Below are 26,768 nucleotides of genomic sequence, written 5' to 3' on the forward strand. Positions count from 1 at the left end.
TGGCTATAAATTCAAATGACTACAATGGCTATAAACGGCTATAATTTTCATTATATATACCAAAGCCTCTAATGTAAACAAGTTACAAAAAAAAATCGAAAAATATTCTTTGATCTATAATCACTCACATCTATTCTCAGAAATTATACAGTGAGCCTTATAGCATTAAGCTCATCATTACTGTGTGAGATTTACAGAAAAATCAAAACTTCATTTTATATATCTATCTTTGAGAGATATTTATTGTAAGATTTCTTTGAAAGCAAAAATACCATTTCATCTTGTAAAAGTGTTGCAAACACTATGTTCTTGAAATCTTGAGAGTGATTGTGAATCACCTAAGATTTGCAAGGGTTTGGGCTTGTGAAGTTTATGTAAATTCCGTGGAGGATTGCTCCATTTGTAAAGAGGTTGCTAGCACTCCTGTGAAACTAGAAGATAGTGGAATCTCAAGTGAAGCTTGAGGAGTGGATGTAGGCTTGGTTGAAGCCGAACCACTATAAATCTGTTTATTTCCTCTTTTCTAATCTCTTTACTTTCCTACTATTGCTATAGCTATCTAATATTCATGTTTGTTGTTATTTTGCTTGATCATTTACTGCTAAGTTCATCATTGTGCTTGTTAATAATTTGTTGTACTAGTAGTTAATTTTATTGAGGTATTATTAATTTTAAATTGTAGAAACCTAATTTACCCTCCTCTTAGATTGTTTTTTGAGTAACAATTGGTATCAGAGCCTGGGGCTCTTATTCAGATTTAACAATCTTGAGTTTTTGATCTATAGCAATCTTGTATTCTACTTACTCTGATGTAGGACAAGCTAGCAATAGGCCACCTCTCTTTGATGGTAGTAATTACATTCATTGAAAAGAAAAAATGATTTTGTATCTTCAAGCTACCAATTATGCTTTGTGACTCATTATCACTAAAAGTCCTAAAATGCCTACCAAGGTAGTAGACCATATTAGTGTGCCTAAACTTGAGGATGAATTTGATGAGCGTGATTATAAACTCCTTCAAGCTAATGCTAAAGCCAAACTTATTCTTGTGTGTGGACTAGATGCAAATGAGTACAATAGAATTTCTAGGTGTATTGCTGCTAAAGAGATTTGGGATAAACTTGAAATCACTTATGAAGGAACTAGTCAAATAAAAGAGTCTCAGATTGACATGTTTATTCATAATTATGAACTCTTTACTATGGAATCATTTGAATCTATTTCTGAGATGTTTTATAAATTTACCAATATTATTAATGCTCTAAAATCTTTTGGTAAATCTTAGACTAATGATGAGCTTGTAAGAAAAAAACTTAGGTCTTTGCCAAATGAATGGGAAGCTAAGGTTATAGCTATCCAAGAAGCAAAAGACCTGACAAAATTAGATATTGAAGAACTCCTAGGCTCACTCATGGCTCATGAACTTTCAATGATGGATGACAGCAAAAAGGAAGCTATTTGGGGAGAAAATGATAGAGTAGCCAACCTGTGTCTCATGGCTATTGAAGAAGAAAAATCCACTCAAGATGAGGTAATTTCTAATTATATAGAACTTGAAAGTTCTTTCAATGAATTACATGACATATTTAGAATTGTTTGTGTTGAGAATTCTCTTTCAAATAATGTGGATGTTTTAAAAATGGAAAATGCTACTTTGAAAAATGACTTTACGTCTATTGTCAATGAGAAAAACATTTTGAAAAACAATGTTGAGGATATAAACAAAACTCTTGAAAATTTTGTAAAAGAAAAAGAAAATCTCAACAAGCTTCTTGAAAATAAAAAAATGTGTTTTTGACAAAGTAAGCATTGGTTTTGATCTTCCTAAACCTTTTATGAGATTAAATGTTCTTGAGACTAATCTCTATGGACCCAAAAAAGTATGGGTACTAAGAAAGAAATCAAAATATTTTGTAGGTGGAATCTCAAAGAACACCAAGGACTTTAAGAGGAAATGCACAACAAGAGTGTTTAATCTAAAGAGCAAAATCAGCTTCTACAAGAAAAAGAATGATGAAATGAAAATCACCGAAATGAACAATAGAGGTAATGTATGGGTGAAGATTCCAAAGAGGTAAATGAAGGTATAACTCTTAACACACCTTTAAGCTTACAATTCTATATTCTTTAAGGTGTGATTTGTGTACAATAGGTTGTGTCTAATCATTGCTTCCATGTAACCTAATTGTACTAAGTTTGCTAAGTCATGTTCTGTTAGTTTCTTTCAAACCTTTATTGAACTCAAAAATGAGAATTATATTATTTTGATGAATGCCTATTACAATATGAATGATTCATGTATTTATTAACATTGTATATCATGTCATCCATTGCTATGAAAAAGAGATAAGAAGTGATAAATATTTTTTTGTGAGCATACTTTTCACATATTATATATGATTTCATACTAATATGTTAATTCCTTTTTGAGTTATATCTTTGTAGAATCAATTTTGATGTCATAGCATGTTTTTGAGATGTATACTATCTATATTTTGAATTGTACATTTATGATCTCAAGAATATGCTCAATATGAAAATTTCATACTTATATGATTTACATTGGAATATTTGAATGAGTTATGAAATTCGTTGATTACAATCCATCAACAATGTCTAAATGAAAAGAAGTATCATACGTTTGTAGAGACATTGCATCTATCCTATTGAATATCTTTTGAATATGGATTATATTGGCATACATCTCATGAAATGATTTTGATTGATAAATTGTTGAATCAATTGCTTATAGCATTCATGTTGTGTTCCACATTGAGTAAAATGTTTTATCACACTTGAGTATGTAGATTGAATTGATGAAAATACCTCTTGATAATGTTATGTGATTAAATGAGATTGTTTCATCATTCTTTAATAAAACAAATAGCATAACACTATTTTCTTATGCATATTATGCTAAGTGCTACAACTTGAAAATTCTGAAAAATAGCATTCCAAACTCTTGTTTGATCATTGAATTATTTTTCACTTTTTGAGTTTGTGATAAGAAGTGATTTGTGCTGTATTTTTATTGAGTAATAGTGATTGTTCTACGAATGCTATATTTACACATTTCACATTAGAAAAGGGTAACACCAACTTAGGGGGAGAAATTTTTTTGTTAACATACTTATTAAACCCGTTTGAGATGAACTCCTCATGAAAGAAAATTGAAGATTGAAAAGCTTCCATCTCTTGAACTTAACGTATGCCTTATATACTCTCTTATGCTTTTGAGGTAAAAATTCTATCTAATATCCCTTGAGTTAATATTGTTATTACTTTGATATGAAAAAGATTGATTATGCTTCATATGATTTGCATGTTAGTATCATTTTGGCATCTTATTTGATATTATTGACGAGAACATTTCAGTTATGAGCTTTCATTTATCATATCTCCTATTGATTTTTTCAAATAAAACAAGGGGAAGAATTTAAACTTGATTATTTTTTTTAAATCCCTTCAGTTTCTATTATGTTTTTTATATCAAACTTATGGGCTTGCACCTTCACATGTTACTATTTTTTTTGCCCATTATTGTCAAATGATATAAGCTTCAATTGTATGATCATTATGTGCTATCATTTTTTTTTGGTATCATAGAGCTGCCTTGATATGGATGATTATTTGTGCTATAATGAGACTTACATTCTTTCATTTTATATGTTGTACCATACTCCCTCCTTATGCTTGATTTTGTTGAAAATGTCATCGGGGGAGAAAAAGAGACTTGATTGTTTTAGTATCTCTAATTATTTTGGTATCTCTATGCTTTTGGTATCTTAATTCTTACAACATGACCTTTGAGCTGATTTGTTGTTGATATTGTAAGAGGAATGTCGTTTTCCTCAAGGAAGAGTGATTTGAACTTTAGCTCCATATTTATACTCTTGCTTGGCAACCTTGTTTGATCTATGCACTGTTATGTCTATTATAGTATTGAGATTGGTATGCTCTTGCTAAGAAATTGAGAATTAGATCATGCTCAAATGCTTCTCATATACTCATCAACAATTTGGTCTCTCATTATTATTTTTTGTTTGGGCTTAATTTTCTTATTTTTTTTCTCTGCTTTTTAATTTCATTTTTTACTACTTAAACATAAACACAACAACAAATCAAAATACAAATATTTACATAAAAAAAAAGAAAAAAAAAACACCCTTCATTTTTTTTATGGCTACATGCCGATCAAAATAAACATAAAACAAAAACAAACCCTTCATTTTTTTTTCCGGCCATACGCCGATCTTACTTACCCGCCTCTTTCATCGTTTTCTTCTTCTTTTTATCACCTTGGGCGACCCTTGACGTCCCTGCCCCCGTGCTTTCGTCGAGAGCGACGACTCCCCGTTGACTATCAAAGGCCAAGAACGACGTTGCTCCAAATCGGGCCATGGAAGTGGTCTTCCGTTTAAGTTCTTTATTTTTGGCCTTCAGTGTGCCTATTTCTGCTTGCGCATCATTGTACATGTGCTGGAGCAGAAAGAGTTGAGCGTTGACCTGATGGAGCTCACTTGTACCTCATCGTAATACCAAGGGTTCTCATCTTGTACCTTATCTATGGCAGCAATCAGCTCGTAGGCCGGCACGAATTTCTGTTCAATGATGATTAGACGCATCCGGACTCCAAACGGGATGTTTATCATAGAAGATAGAGTTGCTAATGAATCAGCGAACCGGTTGTTCTCTCTTAATAGATGGGCGAAATTCAGTTTCTCAAACCAAGGAATCAGAACGTCCAAGGTCTGGTGATAGATTCTCATTTTTTCTTCTTTAACTTTCCAATCTCCTTTAGCTTGAGATATAACAAGGTTCGAGTCCTCGATGACATCTAACCGTTTTGCCCCTAGTTCTAGGGCAGCTTCCAATCCAGCAATACATGCCTCATACTCTGCCTCATTGTTCAATACTTTGAACCGGAGTTTGAATGCTAGAGGTATACAGGAATTGTCGGGTGCTATTAGCAACACTCTTATCCCATACCCGTATTGGTTTGACGCTCCGTCAAAGTACATCGTCCAAGTCTCTTCTTCGACATGCAAAATGGCCTCGTCTGGGAACAGAAACTCGACTGCTTCATCCCCTTCAACTGGGTGATTGGCTAGGAACTCCGCTACCGCTCTCCCTTTCACTGACTTACGTGTGTAGACATCCCATTTTTGACCGTCCTCAAGACTTGGACGTCACCGTTTGAACACTCGGTGATCATCCATGTTTGTGTTCGTCTTGAGTTCCCGGAGGTCTCGGTTGCTCGCTTTGCCTCGGGATCTCCTGACTCGACCGTGTTGTGTCTGGTTTTGCACCAAAAACTTGTGTTTTGCCTTGAAGGGGCGGGGAATGCCTTGTGAGGCATCCCCACACATCACCGGCCATGGCTTGAGGCCACCGGCCAGTGATTTTATGCCATCGGCAATGTATATTGCCGGTCGGCACTCTTTGTTGCCGGTCGGCCATTTGTTTTGCCAAAATGGCAATTTTGAATGGCCGATCACTGTTCATCTACTTTTGGTAGATATTTTGTGCCAGTTGTGATAGCTGGCACCCACTCTGTTCCCTTCCATACATGTATAGAGGGATTTCCCTCTTGGATGGCTTGTTTTGGAAGCCTTACAAGAGGGAGTTGCCTATAAGAAGAGGGCTCCTCTCTTGGCATTAGGGTTACAAAAAATTTCAAAGGGAGCTTTGGATTAGGGTTAGGGTTGATACATATTTCCCTCTCTCTCCTCCCTTGTGTGTGTTTTCTTGGCCTTAAAGTGCATTTTGACCTTACTTTTGCACTAATACACACACCATTACACCTTACTCTGAGATTGAGAGGCATTGAGGGTTGTTTTTTGAGATTTTGGACTGATTTTGCTCAGTAGAGTGTGGCTAGACCAACTGTTCTTGAAGTGTTCTTCAAGGGTAAGACTTTCACTTTATTATCCCCAATCTTGCATTGGCTTTTGACCTATCTTGCATATTGATTTGAGCTTTGTGTATAACTAAAAAAAGTCTTATATTTTCATTCTTAAGAACTGTCATTAAGGGTGTTTTGGCATTGGGGGTCGAAATCCCCCTCTTAGGTCTCTTTTGGCCCATTTTGGTGTCTTTTCCTTTAAGCCTTATTTGCTTTGTTTTATTAACCTTCTCACCACTGAAATCCAGTGGATTTTCAGTGGTGAAGAAGATGGTTTGAAGTCTTGCATAGGGGAGGGACACCCCTCTCCCTTTGTGTCTCGTTTGTGCATGTTTTGGGCTCATAAGGGTAGCATATATGCTTGGTTGTTTTTGGCTCCATATCAGATGTTTTTGGTGCTATTTAGGTCACATATTATCTCTGTTTTTGGTCGGATTGGTGGCCCTTTGCATGCTTAACATACTTGCTTTGTATTCCCTTGCTTGTGCCTAGAAATGCATCATGACTTTTGACTACCATGCTCTCATGTTTTGGTTTCACTTTGTGAAGTTCTTGACCATATTTTGCCATGTATGAGGTCTGTTGGCCACTGATTTGGTCTTGTTTAGCATGCTTGATATAGTTGCTTTGCATTTTGGATCATGAGCCTTCATGAACATGCATTGGTTAGGCTATTTCGGTGATTTGGAATCACTTAGCATATTATTTCACTCCCTAAACCATGCTTGTATACTTGCATTCATCGCTCCTCTCATGCTTTGAAGTTGTACCCTCTTATGCCTTGAAACGTGCATTGTGTATGCCTAGGTGTTTGTTTCATTTGGGATGCCATATGTGTGGGTTTTGGAGCTCTTTTTGCATGCTAAAATTATGTTTTGGTTGTATGGTTCATGCCATGTTGGTTTGGGTTAGTAGTGGTAGAATGCCCTTTGTTATGCCTTAGCTTTGGTCCCCCTTTTGGCTTGCATGTTTGTAGTGCATTTTGTTCATCGCTTGATGTACTTTTAGCCACTGTTTTTGGGGGTGTTTGAGGCCTCCCATTTCAGTCTAAGTCCCTTTTTGGACATGGTTGTACGCGTGACTTGTTGCCTCTAATCGCATGCTTGCATTGTACCATATTAGCATTGCGTGATGAGTTGCATTGTAGCATTGCATGTTAGGAACATTGCATGCTTGCCATGATATGTTGCATTGCATTTGGCATGCTTTGCATTTTAGTGATATGTTTCATTTTCGGGCCATGTTTGCATAACATGCATTGCATTGCTTGGTTTGGGGTGCTAAACCAAGTGTGAGGGGGTAGGGAAAGCATTCATACTACAAGTGATGTAACGTGTCTCGACCCTCGGTCACCGAGGCCCTTGACTTCGGCATGATACGGTTTTGGTATTCATTTATTTGTTGCATGCATTTTCATTGAATTGCAACCTTAGCTCCTTAGGTCATCACGCATCAAAGTCCATGATTGATGGCCCGAGGGTCGAGGGTCATGCTCCCTTGAGTCCCTTGCATGATAGGGAGTGTGCCCGCGCATACATTTGCTTGAAATTCCATGCCATACACTGTCTGTCCTTGTTGCTGTCAAAAACCAGTTTCTGCAGGAAGTTTTTGCCGACCGGCACTGTAGAGCGCCGACCGGCCATGGATTGGTGGTCGATAATATGAAACCCCAGCCGATGGATAAGTCCCATGGCCGGTGGGTATTCCCTTCAGCCGATGGTGTCCTACAGGGTTCAGGGAACTTGTCTCAGGATTTTGGCAGTTTTCAGAGAAGCAGGGCAGTGTAAATAGAGGCAGCAGTAGTATGGCACGGCTTTCGGGGCAAGATAAATCCGAGCATGCATCATTCACGCATCCCGAGGCGCGGGCTACGACCACCCTCTTTTTGCATTTAATTTGTTAATTAAATTAAAAATTTTGTAATAATTAATTTAGTATTATTTATTCGGACTGTAATATTTATTTGGACCCTCCGAGTGAGGGCAATTGTGTAATAAGTGTGCGTGAGTGTGTGTATGTCTTCCAACCCCACGTCTTTCTTCCCTTTTACTTACCCGCTTATGATGGTAGACTAGGGCATATTTAAATTAGCATACCTTATGCTATGCATGCGTGCATTCATACATTTGTCCTGCATGCACCGGGCTCGGCGCATCATTCTAACTGCATTTGTATTTCGATTCCAAATTGAATACGTGTCAGTTGTAGCATTTCACATGTCATTGTAGATTAGCCGAGCCTATCTTAGTTGCATCTTGCATGTGTTGCATTAGCCATCTTAACATGAACTAGGATCATGCATGTGATTATTAACTAGTTTTTATTTTGGCTCGGAGTACTCGGTAAGCATTTATGCTTTAGCATACCGCATGCGTGTGAGTGTTGCCATAATAGCATGATTACCATGAGGCTAGCTGCTTATGTGATATAACTGCTTGAATACCTGTGGATGGAGGTTGAATTACCTAAATTGGAAAAATGCATTAAAACTGTGAGTTTTAAGCCCACTAGATAGTGGCAAAATCATGTTTTTCTAAAAGCCCGCTCGAAGGTGGCAAAACTCGCATTTTAGCCTACTTGCGAGTAGCAAATCATTTTTCAAAACAAACATAAAATGTTTTGTTCCAATTTAGGCGATTTGGTCTATACTTGTTTGCTGTGCGCATAACATAGTAATTCTAGACTAATAACTGGATTAAGAACACATAACGTTTTCAAAATCGGATATCATGGTTAGTAGAGGCCGATCTTCGGATCGGGCGAGAGGGGGTGCTCATAGCTGACCTTCCCCAATCGTACCCAGGTTCCCGAGCCGAGGCAACTTTGGTGATGACGGACACGTGGCCTTTGGCACCGAGTCAGGGTTTCCTAAATTCCCCCAAAAATAAAATATTTAGGTGGCGACTCTGTATCTGGCAAAGCAGTCCATGTTTGGCACTTCTTTTCAAAAATCTGTTTCTCAAAACGATTTGTCGGATTTGGACTCTTTGGTTCAGATTAAGAACCGTGACACAAATCGAGTCTGAACTGTAGTGAGGCCCGCGGGTGCGTCTACAGCGCGTCATGTACTTCAAATCAAATTCGGAAAGCAGAAGCAACCAACGGGCTAGCCTATCCGTAAGTGTCGGTTTCTCAAAGAGATATTTGATGGGATCTAATCTCGAAACCAGTATTACGGAGTGAGTTAACAGGTAGTGCCTCAGCTTCCTGGTAGCCCATACCAAGGCCGGACAAGCCTTCTCAAGCGGAGTGTAGCGGGTCTCGTAATCCAGCATTTTCTTGCTTAGGTAGTAGATAGCCTTCTCCACTTTGCTCTCAGATTCCTGTGCAAGCATGCAGCCCATTGTCGTTTCAGTCACTGATAGGTACAGAATCAACGGTTTCCCCGGCTCAGGCGGTGACAACACAGGTGGGTTCTGTAAATATTGCTTGATCTGCTCGAAAACAACTTGGCATCAGCCGTCCCATTGAAATTTCTTTCCTTTCTTCAGGAGACCAAACAGTGGTTCACAAGTCAAGGTTAATTTTTCAATAAACCGTCTTATGAATTGCATTTTACCCAAAAAGCCTCGCACCTCCTTTTCAGTCCTCGGTGGTGGCATTTCTAAGATGCCCTTGATTTTGGAAGGGTCGACTTCGATGCCCTTCTGTGTGATCAAGAACCCCAGTATTTTCCCTGTTGTAACACCAAATGTACATTTTTGAGGATTCAGCCGCAACCGATACTCTTTGATCCTTTGGAAGAATTTCTGCAAGGCGGTGTAGTGGCTCTCTCTTTCCTTGGACTTGACAATCATGTCGTCCACGTACACCTCAATCTCTTTATGGATCATGTCATGCAAAATCGTGGTCGCAACCCGTTGATATGTAGCCCCAACGTTCTTCAGCCCAAACGGCATAACCCTATAACAATAGGTTCGCCACGGGGTGGTGAAAGCAGTCTTCTCCCGGTCTTCGGGTGCCATCAAAATCTGATTGTAGCCTGAAAACCCATCCATGAACGAGAGCAGCGCATGTCCAGTAGTGAAGTCCACTAATTCGTCGATATGCGACAGAGGGAAGTCGTCCTTCAGACTGGCTTTATTCAAATCCCTGAAGTCCACACATACCCGAATTCTGTCGTCCTTCTTCGGCACCAGAACTATATTGGCCAACCAAGTAGGGTATTCAGATACCAGCAGGAACCCAGCGTTAATTTGCTTGGTGACCTCTTCTTTGATTTTCAGAGCCTAGTCCGGGCGGATCCTTCAGAGCTTCTACTTAACAGGTCGGGCCTCTGGGTCAAGAGAGATCCGATGCTGTACAATCTCAGGATCGATTCCAGGCATGTCTTCATAGGACCACGCGAAAACATCTATGAAATCTTTTAATAAAGCGACTAAGCACTTGCGCTGCTCCGAAGACAACGTGGTCCCGATCTGGACATTGTGGTGACTTTATCAACCAAGGGTTTAACAAACCTCTCCTGCTCTTGATCAAGCAAATATTGCAAAACCGAAGGAATTTCTTCCTAGTCATTTTCATCAAAATTTTGAAAATCCTGATTAATGTAATAAATTAAAGGCACAAAAAAGTACTCGGAAGCCACAGTCGTACCATTCTCGTTAATAACATCCATTTCGCCTGATTCCTTTGTTACAACAGACTCAAAGGAAAAAGAAAAAGACGACCTGGACAGGACAGTGGCATCCGGGTTGTCACCCCCAAAAATACTGGACCCAGACTCAGATAAGCTGGAACCTGATTCCGACTCCACAGACTCGGTGGAATCAGATTACGGCTCACTAGCTGACCCAGTGCAGCTCGATAAAAAGCCCTCCTCGTATTGCCAAACGAGGGAGGGTGCGATGGATGCATCCAAAATGTTTGAAGATGGGCCCACAGCCGCTTCATTCCCGATCATGGACACTGAGAAGTTATCCCCCAAGCACTCCTGTACGATCTGAGGATCTGAGAGCAGACAAGCCAGTGCTACCCCCATTTCAATCTCTGTGCTCTTAGAATCCTCCTCCTTGCACTGCTCAGCCTCAGCTGGTGGGTCTGTCTGCTCTGCGGCAACATCATCCCCGGACAATTGCAAGTCAAAGAAAATCTCAAATCCTGGCAGGCGCTGCCTCTCTGCATTTAGCCATGGCTCTGGGAAGCCACAGAACGGGAAGTCTTCTCCCTCCCGGACAAAGCGTCCGTTCAGGGTACCTTGGATAGGTCGGTGCATCAACTCATAATGCTTTCCGGCCTGCTTTGCTCTGGCTCTTCTGGCCATCTCCTTTCATTTCCTTTCCTTTCCTCATCCAGTTCTCCTTGGTAGGCAAATAACCTAAACCAAAGGTATGTGGGTTGTGCGGCACTTCGGTCGATGCTGCAATGCCTTTCCGGCCACTTTGCCCTAATCCCATCCCGGGGATATGCTGAAGCTTGTTCATAAGGTAGACTGATTGTGCACTGATGTATAGCCCCCCATCAACAGCTAGAATGTTCTGTACAACCCGGGCCTCGGCTAGGGTGAATCCTGATAAAAACATATCCTCCTTGCCATGTTCAATCTCTAGAACTGGTGTAGATACCTCTGGCAGCGGATGGATTGAAGAATTTCCATAAACAATGGCCACCCCCTTCTCATGGGGGTATTTCAGCATCTAATGCAGGATGAAAGAGGCAGCCTTCACCTGGTGCAGCCACGGCCGCCCCAGGAGTAGATTGAAGGTTGCGGGAATATCTAAGACATGAAAATCAATATTTTGTTGTCCTGGACCAACCTTAGTCCGAATCTGTACAGTCCCCATCACCTCTCTGTTGGTATTATCATACGCCCGTATCACCTGGGCAGTTGTAAGACCCCTAACTTTTGTAAACCTTCTTAGGTCCCAAAATTTTGAGTTACTATAACAAAGCCTTGAATTCGTTGGTTGCTCACAAATTAAACCCCGGAGCCAAAAACGTGTCACGGACAAACCCATACAAACCCTAATCGACCCTGGAAGCTTAGAAATCATTTATAACACTCTAATATTAATTATTTAACTCTCAAATTTTAGATTAATTGCTCTAAACCCTAACTTTCGGTTTTTACAGTCTTCATTCAGTTATTTACCTTTAAATTCAAAGCAAGATAATACAAACCAAATTATTTTTCCTAAACACTAATTTATTAACTCTTCAGTTGAAATAGATATTTTAATTGAGCCCAAGCCCTCACATTTTTTTTAAATCACAAATTGACCTCAAACAAGTACCATTATATATTTATATATACACTTGTACCCTAAAATCTTTTTTTAACATTATGTTTTACAATTTCCAAGATTTGTACACAAAATAAATAGGCAAATCTCCCCAAATCTTGAGGATATGACTAGCCGTCATCATTATACTTTAGTACAAACAAATCCCTTGAATCTTGGAGCAATAATGACCTTGGTACCAATAAAGATTTGCTATGAGTTTTTAAATTAGCCCTAAACCTAACTAGATCATAATTAAATACATAAATAAGGTTCCAATACATGAGTTTAATTCTAAGCCCTCATTTCTTTTATTAATTTCAAGAATTACCCCAAAAATAGTACATGTATCCTAATACTTTTAGTACCATCAATCAATTGAAATCTATATATATGCATACATTGAGAACTGTGCCCCTAATACCTAAAATGATTAAAATAATAACCCCATCACCCTTCCCAAGGGCCAGCCACCATAGGGAAACATGAAGAGACAACTTTCAAGATATATCATCATGAAATTCTAGAAAGAAATACCACCTAGTACCCTAGACCTAGGATGCTAATTCCTAAACTAGTTCTATTTTAACTAAATCTTGCCAAATCCTTGAGTAAGCCTCCCAAACCATCCCTTTTCCTTTAACACTTCGAACAAATCCTAAACTTTCCATCCATTTTCAACTAGTGGGCTTTTAGGACATTTTACATCATGAATTGTCTATAAATATCAACCTCCCCTAGCTTGGCAAAGCACAAACACCACACCCACATACACACATTAGGTTAGAGAGAGGGAGGAGGGCAAGAAAGAGAAGTCTAGAGGAGAAGAAGGAGGAAGAAGAGAGCTTCTTGTGCAAAGCTTTGTAGGTAAGCCACAACACAACCTTTTCTTTCATTTTCCTTTTTCAAATACATGTTTCTAAGGGTTCTAAATAATGTTTTCAGATCTGTTATTGATGAGTTACTTTTGTTAAAAATGCTAAAAGTTGAGCATTGATTCCATCTCTCTTGTATTTTCCCCATTTTGGCACAAAACCATCTTCTTTTTGTACCAATCTCTCAACTTTTCAAGAGCACTCTTTCAACCAAAATTTCTAAGTCAAACATGTGATAGTCAGCATATTTTGTTCATAAAAGAAATGAAACTTTCCCTGGATGGAACCCTTTTTCATAAATCTTCTTGTTTTGGGCAAAGCACCTTAGAATCTGTTTTTTTTCAGCCCAATTCCAAAAATTCTAGAAAAATTTACAAAATTATTTTGGACCTCTATTTTATATCAAAACCTTCTTTAAGATGTTATCTTTCAACTAAAATTAGTTTCATCGAAAAACATCAAGCGGTTTGCAAGAAAATCAAATTTTCGTAACGGTCGACGGATCTGGACAGATTCTGGACAGCGCTGGAGTATTTTCTAAATAACTTAAAATCTGGAAAAGCAATCCCATTTCTGAAAAATGTTCTAGAAACTAGATCAAATTCTCTACGAACTATAGGAAGACCGAGTCCGGTGGAAGATCTAAAATAGTCCTTTCATTTTAATCTTTATGTGATGTTGAATCTGGAAACTGTGTTATGCATGGATGTTTATGCCCTTGAATTCATGAAATTGCCTACTTACTTATGAGCATATCTTGGCATGATATTATATGTGTTATGGTTATGTTATTTATCTTCCTCGTCGTAAGGATGCATGCTTATGTGGATATTATTGTCTTATCAATTAGACTAACCTCGATGTAAAACATTTAACTTCAACGGGAAACCTAATTGGGAGGGTATTGGGTTTTCGAGCACTTGAGTAATGAAAAGATGAGAATATGTGATATATGGATTTTTGGGATGCGTTCCCTATTTGAAAGTTAAAGTCTTGCGCAAGCAGTTGTCGCGTAAACCTTGGAATGGAACGGACGTATTCGGACTCCTTGCGATGGTTTGAATGGTGAGATAAGGTTGGGTCCGGATGGGACATTCAGGATGATAAAACTTTTTCTGGAAGGATGAGGTTGGATTCAGGAGATAAAATTTTTTCTTTTCGCTATCCCTTTTGAGGCCCTGCGGTTGGCGCTACGCGGTATATAACCGTTGGTAGGCATCCGAGGTTAGTTCTGCAACAAAGCGGCAAAAGGGGGAGTTCCGAATAGTCTAGTGTCCAATTCTTGTGGTTGGGAGGACGAAATCTCTTTGGGGGATTTCTAGTTTACTAACATCTAACTTGTAACCCTTTGTTTATTTGGTTAAGTATCATGCTTTACTTTTTGATGTTATATTTGTGATTGTGTATTGGACTAGGTAAAAGGGATGGGGTGTGTGTGTGTTTACTGGGCATTCAAAGCTCACGGCGTGTCATGCCAGGTGCCGAAGAGGAGCTTATAGCTGGAGACGACAAACCTGAAACCTTCGAAGACTTTTGGCTATCTTAGGAAAGTTAGAAATCCCTTTTGATATTTTGTAAGGCTCATGTGAAGATTTAAATTTTCCTTTTGGGATGTAATGTAATGGAACAAGCCTTTGGAATTAAGAATATTCGAGGTTGTTATGTACTTATGTTCTATATATTTATATGTATGAACCTTATCGTTGCTTATGAGACCTTGTGTCAATACCTTTTAAGATCTGTCAAAAGGGTAGTGCGCTGCCTAAGAAAGCCGGACTTAGAAGGGAGGCTAATTTGACTCCTCCGGCGATCTGGGATCTTACTTGGTTATTGACCATAGGACTCATTAGTGACTCTCCCTTGACTGCAACCAATAGTGTAGATTCGGGGCGTCACAGCAGTAGGCACAAAATTCGCGGGCTTCAACCCGATAGCATATGCCGTCCTCGACGAGCACACGTTGATATTAGATCCAGTGTCAACAAGGACCACCGACACCCATTTGTCTCTACACTCGACATAGATATAAAGCGGTTTGTTATGATTTGAGCCCTCCGGCGGTAGTTCCTTGTCAGTGAAGGTCAACGTCGGGAAGCTCCTCCCAGAAAAACCTGCCCTACTAACTGTTCGGGCGTGGAATCGATTGAAAGTTTGGCCCTGTCCATTGCTGAAATGACAGCTTATCTGTGGACTCTGGAGGCCATAAGCAGTCCCCAAATGGAGATGTCTGCTTGAATCTTCTTTAGCTGTTTCAGCACAGCCTCCTCCTCGAGCAGTTTTTCTTTCTGCCTCCCTGCCTCTTTATCCTTTACGGACGCCCCTGGTTGATCCAAGTGTAGAGGCTTGAAATACCGCCCACTCCTGGTCATGTGGTCAACCTCCTCCACGTACCAGGTATCATCCGGTTGGTTCCACCCCCAATCTTCATCGGTGTGAGCAAGACATAAGTCATCGTCTTCCCACCACATACCGTCGGCAACCGACAGACAGCTGTCTGGTTCTGTTGCAACTGTTCTTGTGCTCACAACACATTTGGTGTGCACAACACGTTCCATCCTCGCAGGGGTTTTGGCCTTTCTAGCCTTTTCCAGATCTTCGATCTTTTCCTACTCAAACTGTTTCAGGGCAGCCTGTTATTTGGTATCTTCTGTATTCAAACTGCCCGGATCCCGAGCAAAATTCTTAACACCGGTGCTCTCCGGTGATGTTTCCTGATTCTCGACCATTTCGGCCACTGCTGATGTCCCAGCTCCTGATTGCCCCTGTTCTGGCTGAGGTTGTTCAACGACATCCGGTTGGTCACTGAGCCACTTCGTATTCTCTACTGACCCATCCAAATTGAACCAGTTGACAGTCACGTCCCCTGGATCCTGTTCATTGAAGAATTGCAGATTCGCGATATCCTCCTCTAACGCCGCTAGGTCATCTAGCCCCTGACTAGGTCCATCCTCCCGGACCACACAGACCTTTGCCTCAACCGACAGCTTTATCCTTGGCTTAATCTAGCTCGTTGATGTGATGTAACCACTCGGGTTATACTCAACGCTCGCAGACCCCTTAGGCTCTGAACCATCATTCCCATCTGCCCCTATAGTCATCTCGGTTCTATCTTCGATAGTCACCACCACCGGTTCGGGTTGGGTTAGGGAGGTGCTCAACATGCACAAATTCGTGCTATCCGGAATGAACACCTCAGACTTGGGTAGGTGGGAGGGTGTGATGTATACGCTTGGGTCATATGGAATGGCCGAGGTTTGGATCAGGTTGATGCATTTGGGAGGTGGAGCTTGGTTATGTGGTGGGAGTGGGTTGGTGGTGACGTTCGGCCTCTCTGGAGGCACGATCACCCTATTGTCAATAAGATCCTGGATCTCATGACGTAGTTTATAGCACTGGTCGATGTTGTGACCATGTTGTTGGTGAAAGACACAGTATTTGGCTGGGTTATGGGAGGGAGGAAGCTTGTCTGGTAACGGCCACGGCACTAGGGGTTTCAAGTGCCCTTTCTTGATCAAAACCCTCAGAGCTTTGGACAGGGGCATGTATAGTGGAGTGAAGGCTCTCTGGCCTCAGGTTGAATATTTAGCCTTTTGTGAGACCGGTGAATGGTGTGGCTGTAAGGGTTTTTGGAGTGGTGGTGGTGACCATACCCACGTCTGAAGTTCTGGCAGCTGCAGCACTACTCGTGCCTGCATTCATACTGCGGGAAAATGCCCTCTTAGGCTGCTCTCTGTCGTGGTCAATCAGACCTTGCTTCATGGCGTCTTCAATCTGTACCCCGATCTCGTGTAAATCCGTAAAGGTGGGAAAGGGGTAAGACAATCATCTTTTGCATAAGCTTGGGCTGGAGGTTGCGCACAACCATTTGTATCTGATCTTTGTCAACCGGCCTGATGGTCATCATAGAGGCTTTGGCCCTCCAACGGGTCGCAAAGTCGGAGAAGAACTCCTTCGGCTCTTTCCTGGTTGTCTCGAGATTATGAGTTATGACCTCGATTTGCGTGTTGTAAGAGTATTGAGCTGTAAAGGCCTCAGACATCTCCTCTCAGCTTCTCTTGACAGAGTCCTCCAGCTTTGCATACCAAATAGCCGTAACACCCGACAGGGTCCAGCCGAAGAGGGAAAGCTTTTGCAATCTAGAGAGGCCTATCGGCCTTAGGATATCTGAGAACAGCCGTAGGTGTACCATGGGATCCCCAGAACCGTCAAATCGGTCGATATGGGGCATCTTGAATCGGTCAGGTAGAGTCACAGCCGAGTCGGTGTATCCATCCTCTATATCCGGAATGGATTTCACACCTTGAGCCTTCTTGAACAGCTTTTCTAGCTTGCTCACCTTTAGCGCTGTTGGATCCACCTCGAACTCAAACGGTGTGTCCACTAGGTTGGTCTGTGCTTTGGACAGCTGAGGTAGGATTGGGGGTGGAACTGCCCCCGTTGGGATGTCCGTATTTTCCTAGACGTGAGCTGTTTCCTCAGGTGTCGGAACCCTTGGCGGGGGAGGAGGTGGGTGCGAAGCAGATGCTCCGGCTTGTTGTGGTTGCGGTTGCTGTTGTTGCTAAAGTCTGGCAATCAACTCTGTTTGCTGGGCTACAACCTCAGCCTGACGCACACTAAACTCTGCTTGGCGGGTAGCATCCCGCTGCATGGCTTGCATAGTCTCCTAGAGCTGACGTATCATCTCTTCTATTTCGACTGTGAAGTGTGGATTTAACTGAATCGGTGTATGTTCCCTCTCTGCGGGAGAAATAGAACTCTGATCCCTACTGTACTCAGGTGGGGTAGACAAAGACCTCTAAACTGACTGTTGTATTGATGTCCTCTGCCTAACTGCCTTCCGTCTAGTAACCGGGGGTAATGACACAAACACAGGTTGTCTGTCTATCAGATCCTTAGATCGATGAAGTCTTCGACCTCTGATCCAAAGTGCTTGGGGAATATCTGCCTGGTCGGAAGTAATGATGCTAAACTACCTTGCAAAAAGATAAATGAAGCATAATAAGGAAACAAACAACCAGAAAAACGGACAGCATAACGGCTTAAAATAAAGACAACACACAGTTGGCATTTGTAAACTGAACACACTATTCTCAACACTGATTACTGTTCCCAAATCACTGCCCCAGATCTGATACCCTCAAGTAAAACTGATTCCCCAAATACTGATGCCCGCAGGCTTGATACCCAAACTTGCAAACTGATACATGCATTCCCTGTAGAGACACACTCTAAAAGCACATAGCAAGCAAGTGTGAGCCAAAACACCCCTATGGAAGGGTAGGGTTTCCCTATCCTAGTTTCGTCAAGAACTAGGGTTTCACTACGCACACAGCGGTTTCAAACAACCTACAATCGGGTAAGCAACATGTCCTAATTTGGAATGGTCACTACGGATTCCGATATGCACTAGGTCGAATGGTCAAAAAGGGTGCCCCGGTAACAATCGGGGTTTGTGTTCCCATCGTGGCAGAGCTCGTAACCGGTGAGCCTTATGGCACGTAGCCTTCGGCAAACCGTTTAGGAATAGCAGACGGCAAACACTGTGACTTAGGCGCACCAATGCAAATGCAATGCAAAGAAACGCATAAGTGTAGTCAAAACAACATATCATGAGTTCAAGTCAAGTTCTCTAAATCCCCAGCAAAGTCGCCAGAAATTGTAGATCGCCCGGAACTCCGCTCCGCCCGCGAGGGCGCAAATCGTTGTTCTTAAGCTACTACAGTTCGGACTCATGTCACGGTTCTGAATCTAATCTCATAAAGTGCAATGTAAGATTGATAAATCACCAAAGAGTCCAAATTCGGCAAATCGTTTTGGAAAATCGATTTTAATCAAGAAGTGCCAAACATGGACTGCTTTGCCAGATTTCAAAGTCGCCACATAAATATTTTGTTTTGGAAAATTTAAGAAACCCTGACTCGTGCCTAAGGCCACGTGTCCGTCATCACCAAAGTTGCCTCGGCTCGGGAACTTGGGTACGAGAGGGGAAGGTCATGCAATGAGCACCCCCGCTCGCCCGATCAAAGATCGGCCTCTACTAACAAGATATGTTATTTTTTAAAACACATGTGTTCTTATTCCGGTTTATTAGTGTAGACACCCCATTTTTGACCGACCTTAAGACTTAGACATCATCGATTGAGCGCTCGGTGATGGTGCATGTTGTGCTCGTTCTGAGGTTTCGGAGTTTTAGTTGAGAGCCTTACTCCCAGACCTCGGGACCCTTTTGTGCTTTGCCTCGGTTTGCGAACCAGGTCTTGTTTTCTCTTTCCAAAGGGAGGGAGAGGTCTCGTAGACCATCTCTCAGTGGCCGTAGGCTACTTTTCGTGGTCGTAGACCACTGTTCCCGTTTGGAGACCAGTTTTCGATTTTTCGGAGCTGTCGGTCGTGCGCCTCGGTTCGGGATCGCTTAACTTCCTCTGTTTGCTCTGGTTTTTGGCACACACCTTGTTTCCTCTCTCTAGAGGGACACTGTGGCCCGGGAGACCACCTTTCTATTCGCACGCCACTTTCGATGCTTAACAGTCAATTTTCGGGGCACCCGACTGCGCGTTTTGGCCCCCGAACCCTCGTTTTGCATCCGTCTTTGTTCATTTTTGGCATGGCCCCTATTTTCATTGTTTGGAAGGTGGTACAAGGGTGGGAGACCATATTTTCTCCTTGAAGACCACTCTTCTACCGCCAGTCGGTTTTCTTGACAAGTAACTGGTCTCCCTCATTTTTGGGCCACAATTGTTGGTCTCCCACCACACCACTAGCTTGCATTGAGTGAGGAGACCACCCTAGGAGGCTACCGACCAGCTTTTGAGACTTGAACCTTTTGAACCTGGTCGGCCGACCAGGGGAAGTGGTCGGCCGACCACCTGAACTGGTCGGCCTGCCTCCCTCAGTTCTGTTTCTGTGAGTTGTTGCCAGCTGTGCCAGCTGGAAGGCACAGAATGGATCCTCCATACATGTGTATGGAGGATCTTTAAACTTGTTTTTTAGCTTCTTTGAGAAGCTAAGGGCTTGTATCTCTATAAGAGAGGCCCTCTCTTTCATTTGTAAAGGTTCAGATTTTTGGTTATGGCATATACATACACCTCTCTCTCTATCTCTATTTTCAAGCTCCAAAAGTGCATAGTTCTTGGCCCTTTTACACTACACCTCCTAGCCTAACACTTCCACCATCAACCTAAGCTCCTTGGAGGTCATTCTCAGAGGTTAAAGGTTGAGTTTTGGTCCAGAGGTGTGCTGTTTTGCTGAGGCTACAAGGGTAACATACTATTCCCTCTTTAAAGCTTTGTTTTGCTTTATCTTTTAGCCATACTCGCAAGCATATTTGAGCTTTGTCATCAACTGAAAAAAGTCTTATTTTGAGGCTCTTAATAAGATTGTTTAAGATCATTTTTCTGTTGGGGGTCATCTACCCCCTTGCATGCTTCATTTTACCTTGTTTTGAGCCATGCATTAGGGCCTTTGCATTGACCTTTGTTTGGCCTTCTAGCCACTGAAATCCAACGAATTTTCAATGGCCAACATGCTATTTTGAGTGCCAAAATGAGAGAGGGGTGACCCTCTCTCCTTTGTTTTGTTTCCTAGCATATTTGGCCTAACAAAGGAGCTCTTATTTGCATGTTTCCAAGCCATGTTTCAGGCCATTTTTGATGAGTTTTAGGACCTACATAGGCTCTGTCCAGAGCTTGTTTTGCCATATTGGACGTCCATCTTGCATGTGTAGAATAACCCTCTTCATAGCATATCAAAGAAGCATCTCATTCTTGCATGCATTAACCATGTTTTAGTGGGTTTTTTGGCTTTATTTGGCATGTCATACCTCTGACTTTTACTGGTTTAGTGGCCTCTTGATTACCTCACATGCTTGTAGTGCAAATCCGCTTTACTAGCTTGCATTGCATGCTATTTTGGCCTTTGATTCTAGCACTTTTTGGCCATGCCTTAAACTAATTTTGTGCATGTTTTGGACTGCCTTAGCTCTGTTTTTGGGCCTCATGGTCGAATGATGTTTGCTACGCATGGTTGTAGTTCAATACCCTTGCCTAGCTTTGAGTTTTGAAGCCTATTGCATGCGTATTTTGAGGTGTTTCCATGTTTTGGCATCATTGTGAATCATATTTCAGAGCTTATATGTATGCCATATTCCCATGTTTTCCACTCTTTAAATGTGTTTGAGAGTCATGCTTAAATACCTCATTTATGGGTCATTACATGAGCTTCATTTCCATGCCTTTCGAGTCATCATTTTAGTCCATATTTGCTACCGTTTTGGCCTGCATAGGGACTGTTTGGGGCTGGTTGGGTCATTTGAGCATTGCTTTGTGTACCTCTAGTGTAATGCACTTCACTAGTTTCAGTATTTGGGCCATCTAGCATGCATTGTGTGAGGTGTTTACATGATTCGGGACCATCTTGCATGTCATTTCAGAGCTGGAAAATGTGTGATTGTATGCCATATTTCATCCCTTGCCATGCCTTGGTAGAATTGCATTTGGTGCCTTAGGTTTGGTCCTTTACATTTGTGCATGTTTGCATGTGTTTTTGTTGCCTAATTTCATCATGTTTGGCCACTGATTTGAGTGTGGCTGAGGCCCATTCATTTTAGTTTAAGTCCATCTTGCATTATGTATGCCATATCCATGTTGTCGCATGCTTGATCGTTGCATTGTGTGTGCCTTGTTCATGTCTTCGTGCATGTCCATCTTCGTGTGTGCATTGCGTATGCCATATAGTTCATGTGCATTGAGTATGTCATTCTTAGTTCATAGCATTGTGTATGCTAGTTGCATGTTTGCATATCATCCCTCGCATGCTAGCATGATTAGGTTGCATTGCGTTTAGGGTTGCATGCTAGTCGTATTGTGCATGTATATTGCATTGTGTTTGGAATAGGGTTTAGCCCAAACACGGGAAACAAGGGACGTTTCGTACTCCAAGTGACGAAACGTGCCTCGATTCTCGATCGCCGACACTTCGGATTACCCATGATGGAGTTTAGGCCTTGTTGTGTTTATATGTGCATTCATTTTACATCGAGTCGTGCAATCCGACTCCTCAGCCATCATGCATCGAGATGCGTGATTGGTGGCACGAGGATCAAGGACTACACTCCCTAAAGCTTATGCAGTGACGGGGAGAGTGGTCGTACACACATATGTTGAAAATACTTTGCCATGGCCCTTTCTTGCTCTCTGTTGTAGCAAACCGGAAACTAGCAGCAAAAACTGGTCAGCAACCTTCTGGAGCTTTGTACAGTGTTCTGGGACCAGTTGCAAACAGAGACAAATCGGGGCATCGCGATGGATTTCCCAACAAGGAGACTCGAGCATGCATGCATCCCTTATCATTCAAGGCGGAGCTGAGGCAGTCCATTACATATAGATTTGCATGCTATTTTTATTGCTTACTTGGTTAATTTGTTAAGTAATTAATGTTGTGTAATAATTAGCCGTAATTCGTTATTCATTTTGGTTGTGTAATAATTAGTTAAATTAGCTTAGATTAGCTAGTTGATTCTGTATTATTCATTCGGACCCTCCGAGGAGGGCAATGTTGTAATAAGTGTGCGTGTGTGTGTGATGCATGTCTTCCAACCCCACGTCTTTCTCCTTTTTATTTACCAACTTATGATGGTTAGTTTAGGGCACGTTTCAATTAGCATCTATATGTTCGCATGTTTGCATTCATTCATCTGTATTGCATGCACCGGGCTTGGCGCATCATGCTAACTGCATTATATTTCAATTCCAAGTTGAATACGTGTATCAGTTGTTGCATTTCATATGCCATTTTAGAATAGTCGAGCCTATCTTAGTTGCATTTTTGCATGTGTTACATTAGGCATCTCAGTATAGTTAGGATTCATGCATGATTTCTAATTAACTTCTTTCTTTGGCGTGGAGTACTCGGTAAGTGTTTATGCTTTAGCATCCTTGCATGTGTGTGAGTGACTGCCATGATAGCATGCTTACCATGAGGCTAAGTGCTTATGTGATATAACTGCCTGAATGCCTATGGGTGAAGGTTGGGTTGCTTGAATTGGAATAATTCGTCGAAACTCGTGTTTTAGCCTACTTACGAGTAGCAAACTTCAATCCATTTTCAAAACAAACGGATATGCGATGCTTTGTTTCAACTTAGGCAATCCAGTCTATACTTGCATGCTGTGCGCATTACATAGTAATTCTAGGCTAATAAACCGGAATAAGAGCACAGAATGTTTTCAAAACTCGATATCATGCTTAGTAGAGGCTGATCTTTAATCGGGCGAGCGGGGGTGCTCACGAACTGACCTTCCCCAATCGTACCCAAGTTCCCGGGCCAAGGCAACTTTGGTGATGACGGACACGTGGCCTTAGGCACGAGTCAGGATTTCCTAAATTCCCCTTAAATAAAATATTTAGGTAGCGACTCTGTATCTGGCAAAGCAGTCCATGTTTGGTACTTCTTTCTAAAAATCTATTTTTCAAAACAATTTTCCGGATTTGGACTCTTTGGTGATTTATCGGTCTCGCATTGCACTTTGCGGGATTAGATTCAGAATCGTGACATTTGAGTCCGAACTGTAGTAAGCCCCAATGAACAAAACGGGATTCCCTCTCGGGACGTTCGGGGACGTCTACAGTTAGCTAACCTTACTGCGTGATGCGCACAACATACAAGTATAGACTCAATCACGCGGATTGGAACAAAACAACTCATGTTTGTTTTTGAAAGTGGTTTGAAGGTGCTACTCGCAAGTAGGCTAAGACGTGGATTTGCCACCCTCAAGTGGGCTTGAAACTCACAATCATCGAGTTGTTCCAATTCAAGCAATCAAACCTTCACCCATAGGCATTCAAGTAGTTAAACACTTAAGCAGTTAGCCTCATGGAAAGCATGCTATCATGGCAGTCACTTACACACATGCAAGGATGCTAAAGCATAAACACTCACCTAGTACTCCGAGCCAAAACAAAAGTTAGTTAGAAATCAATGCATGATCCTAGCTATGTCAATAATGTCTAGTGCAGCACATGCAAAAATGCAACTAAGATAGGCTCGACTATTCTAAGATGTCATGTGAATGCAACTAGAGAACATGTATTCAAATTGGTATTGAAATACAATGCGGTTTGTATGATGCGCCGAGCCCGGTGCATGCAAGACAGATGAATGATGCGTGCATGCAAAGCATAAGTATGCTAATTGAAACATGTCCTAAAACTAACCATCAAAAGCTGGTAAATAAAAGGGAGAAAGAAAAGGTGGTTGGAAGACATGCATCACACACACGCACGCTTATTACAAAATTTGCCCTCTCAATGGAGGGTCCGAATAACAAGCTAACTAGCTGATTCTAAGCTAATTAAACTAATTATTACAAAACAACTAATTAACTAATGCTAAGCTAATTAATTATTACAAAACTTTAACTAATTAATCAAATTAATTAAATTACAAAACCAACTAAGTAAGAAACTAAAATAGGCTGCCACAACTTTGCTTCGGAATGATGAATGATGCATGCTCGGCCGCGTCCTCCTAGAAATCCACTACCGTGCCTCATGATGCCTATGTTTGCACTGTTTCAGACTTCTGAAAACTGTGCTAACCTCCAAGATACTTATGATCCACCTTATGGACATGCTGAGAAGTGATCGGCCAAGAGGGGTGGCCATCGGCCAGAGATAATGGTCATCGGCCAATTTTGATAGCCGATCGGCATACTAAGTGGTCGATCGACCACTACTTCCTGCAAATTCACCTTTTGCTGCAACAGAGCACTAATAGAGGCATGACAGTGTATTTACAAGAAAATGTGTGTGCAACCACACTCCTTATCATGTCTTAAGCTCAAAGGAGTGTAGTGCTCGGCCCTTGAGCCATCAATCATGCATCTCAATGCATGATGGCCAAAGAGGCCGAGTTGCATAAATCAATGACGATGAATGCATACAAATACCACATAAGACTCCATGAACCTCCACCTTATCATGCATGATCAAAGGTGTCGGTGACCTAAGGAATGAGGTGCGTTTCATCACTTCAAGTATGGAACGTCCCTCGTTCCCCGTGTTTGGATCAACATTCGATCCAAACACAATGCAATGCGACAAACATGTAAAGATGATGCAACATGCAACATGCAAACAACATGAACATGCAAGCAACATGAGCATGCAACAGCATGCAATGGCAAGGGCTATGTAAATGCAACACTTAAAGGACCAAACCAACCACAAATAAGCTTCATGCATGCCAAGACAATGGCCAAAGCATGCTGAAAATGGGGTCCAAAAGTATATGCAAGCATGCATGCCAATTGGTTCACAAACAAAGCATGGAGGCACCAACTCTCAAGCACATTGAAGGAGTATAAAATGTGAGAGTATGGTAGTGTAGTAGGCTCTGAAATCACATCCCAAATGAGGCTAAATCATGCACATATGATAAATAACGCATGCTAGGAGGCTCAAAACCTAAAGCTAGCCAAGGGACTCACACCATGGCCACAACAATCAAGCCCCAAAGGGCCAAGGTGACTCAAAACAGTCCCAAGACAGGCCAAGACAAGGCTAGAAACATGCTTGAACAGGGCTAACTCATGCTGGAATGGAAGGCACAAAACATGACGCATACAAGGCCATTGAGGAGGATTACACTACACCTACCAAAACCAAGCATGAGATGACTTTGCCAACAAAAATCAGAGTTGTATTATGAAAAAATAAGACCAAATACACACTGAAATGGTGGCCCAAAAGCTTAGGCAAGATGGCATGCATAAAGGCTCATATTTAAGACATAAAGAACAACCTTCCAAAGGCATTGAAAGAGTGACACATGTGAGGGCATGACCACACTACACACACTGAAATCACATACCAAATGATGCCAAATCATGTAAATAGCCCAAGCAATGCATGCTAGTGACTTGGAAACTCAAAGCTAGTGAGCAAAAATGAATTATGGCTATACAAAGCAAGGCATGCATGACCAAAACAACATAAATTAGAGCTTAAGCATGGTAAAATATGGCCAAAAGCTTGCTGGAGTTAAGCCAAAAACATGCTAGAATGATGGTCAAAGGCACGATGCATGTTAAGGCAATAGAGAGGATTGCACTACAAGTATATTAAGCATGCAACAAGTGATCAAACCAAACCAAAATAGATTCAAGGCACGCTAAAATAACACCAAAAACAAGTGGAAATCAAGCCAACACATGCTAGAAAACCATGCTCAAACATGAGGCCAATAAGGCAAGCATCCAAGATACAAGGAGAGAGGATGACCCCCTCCTATTTGGGACCTCAAAACACCATTTCCCCCACTGAAATTCCTCTGGAATTCAGTGGTGAAGGGGCCAAACAAAGGCTAAAACAAGGGCCTAAAGTGATGGCTCAAAAGCCTAGCAAACAAAACATGCAAGGGGGTAGACTACCCCAACACCAAAGAGGCCTTAAACAAACATGTTAAGCACTAAAAATTAGAACTTTTTGCAGTAGGAAGTCAAGCCAAAATAAGCATGCAAATAGGTCGAAAAGCTTAATCAAAATAAAGCTTTAAAGGGCTAGTTGACTCACCATTGAAGAACAACTTTAGAACAGCAACTTCAGAGGCAAAACTAAGCTTAAACCACTCAAAAGCAACCTCCAAGAACCTCAGCTCAACAATGGAGGTGTTTCACTAGGTGCTCTAGAGCAAATATGTGAAGAAAACACACTTTTGAGCACAAACAAGTGCAAATATAGAGAGAGAGAGAGGGAGAAATATAGAGAGAGATAT

The 26,768-nt window shown here is 41.5% G+C and overlaps 1 protein-coding gene across 5 annotated transcripts in view; it reads left to right on the forward strand.

The window, feature by feature from the left end:
* The window catches only part of LOC114272435 (uncharacterized), a 313,860-nt gene that overhangs the window by 184,937 nt on the left and 102,155 nt on the right, over positions 1–26,768 (forward strand). The gene's annotated exons all lie outside the window — the stretch shown is intronic.

Source organism: Camellia sinensis, chromosome 8 (assembly GCF_055761805.1).
Source record: "Camellia sinensis isolate YWXY chromosome 8, ASM5576180v1, whole genome shotgun sequence".
NCBI lineage: Eukaryota > Viridiplantae > Streptophyta > Magnoliopsida > Ericales > Theaceae > Camellia > Camellia sinensis.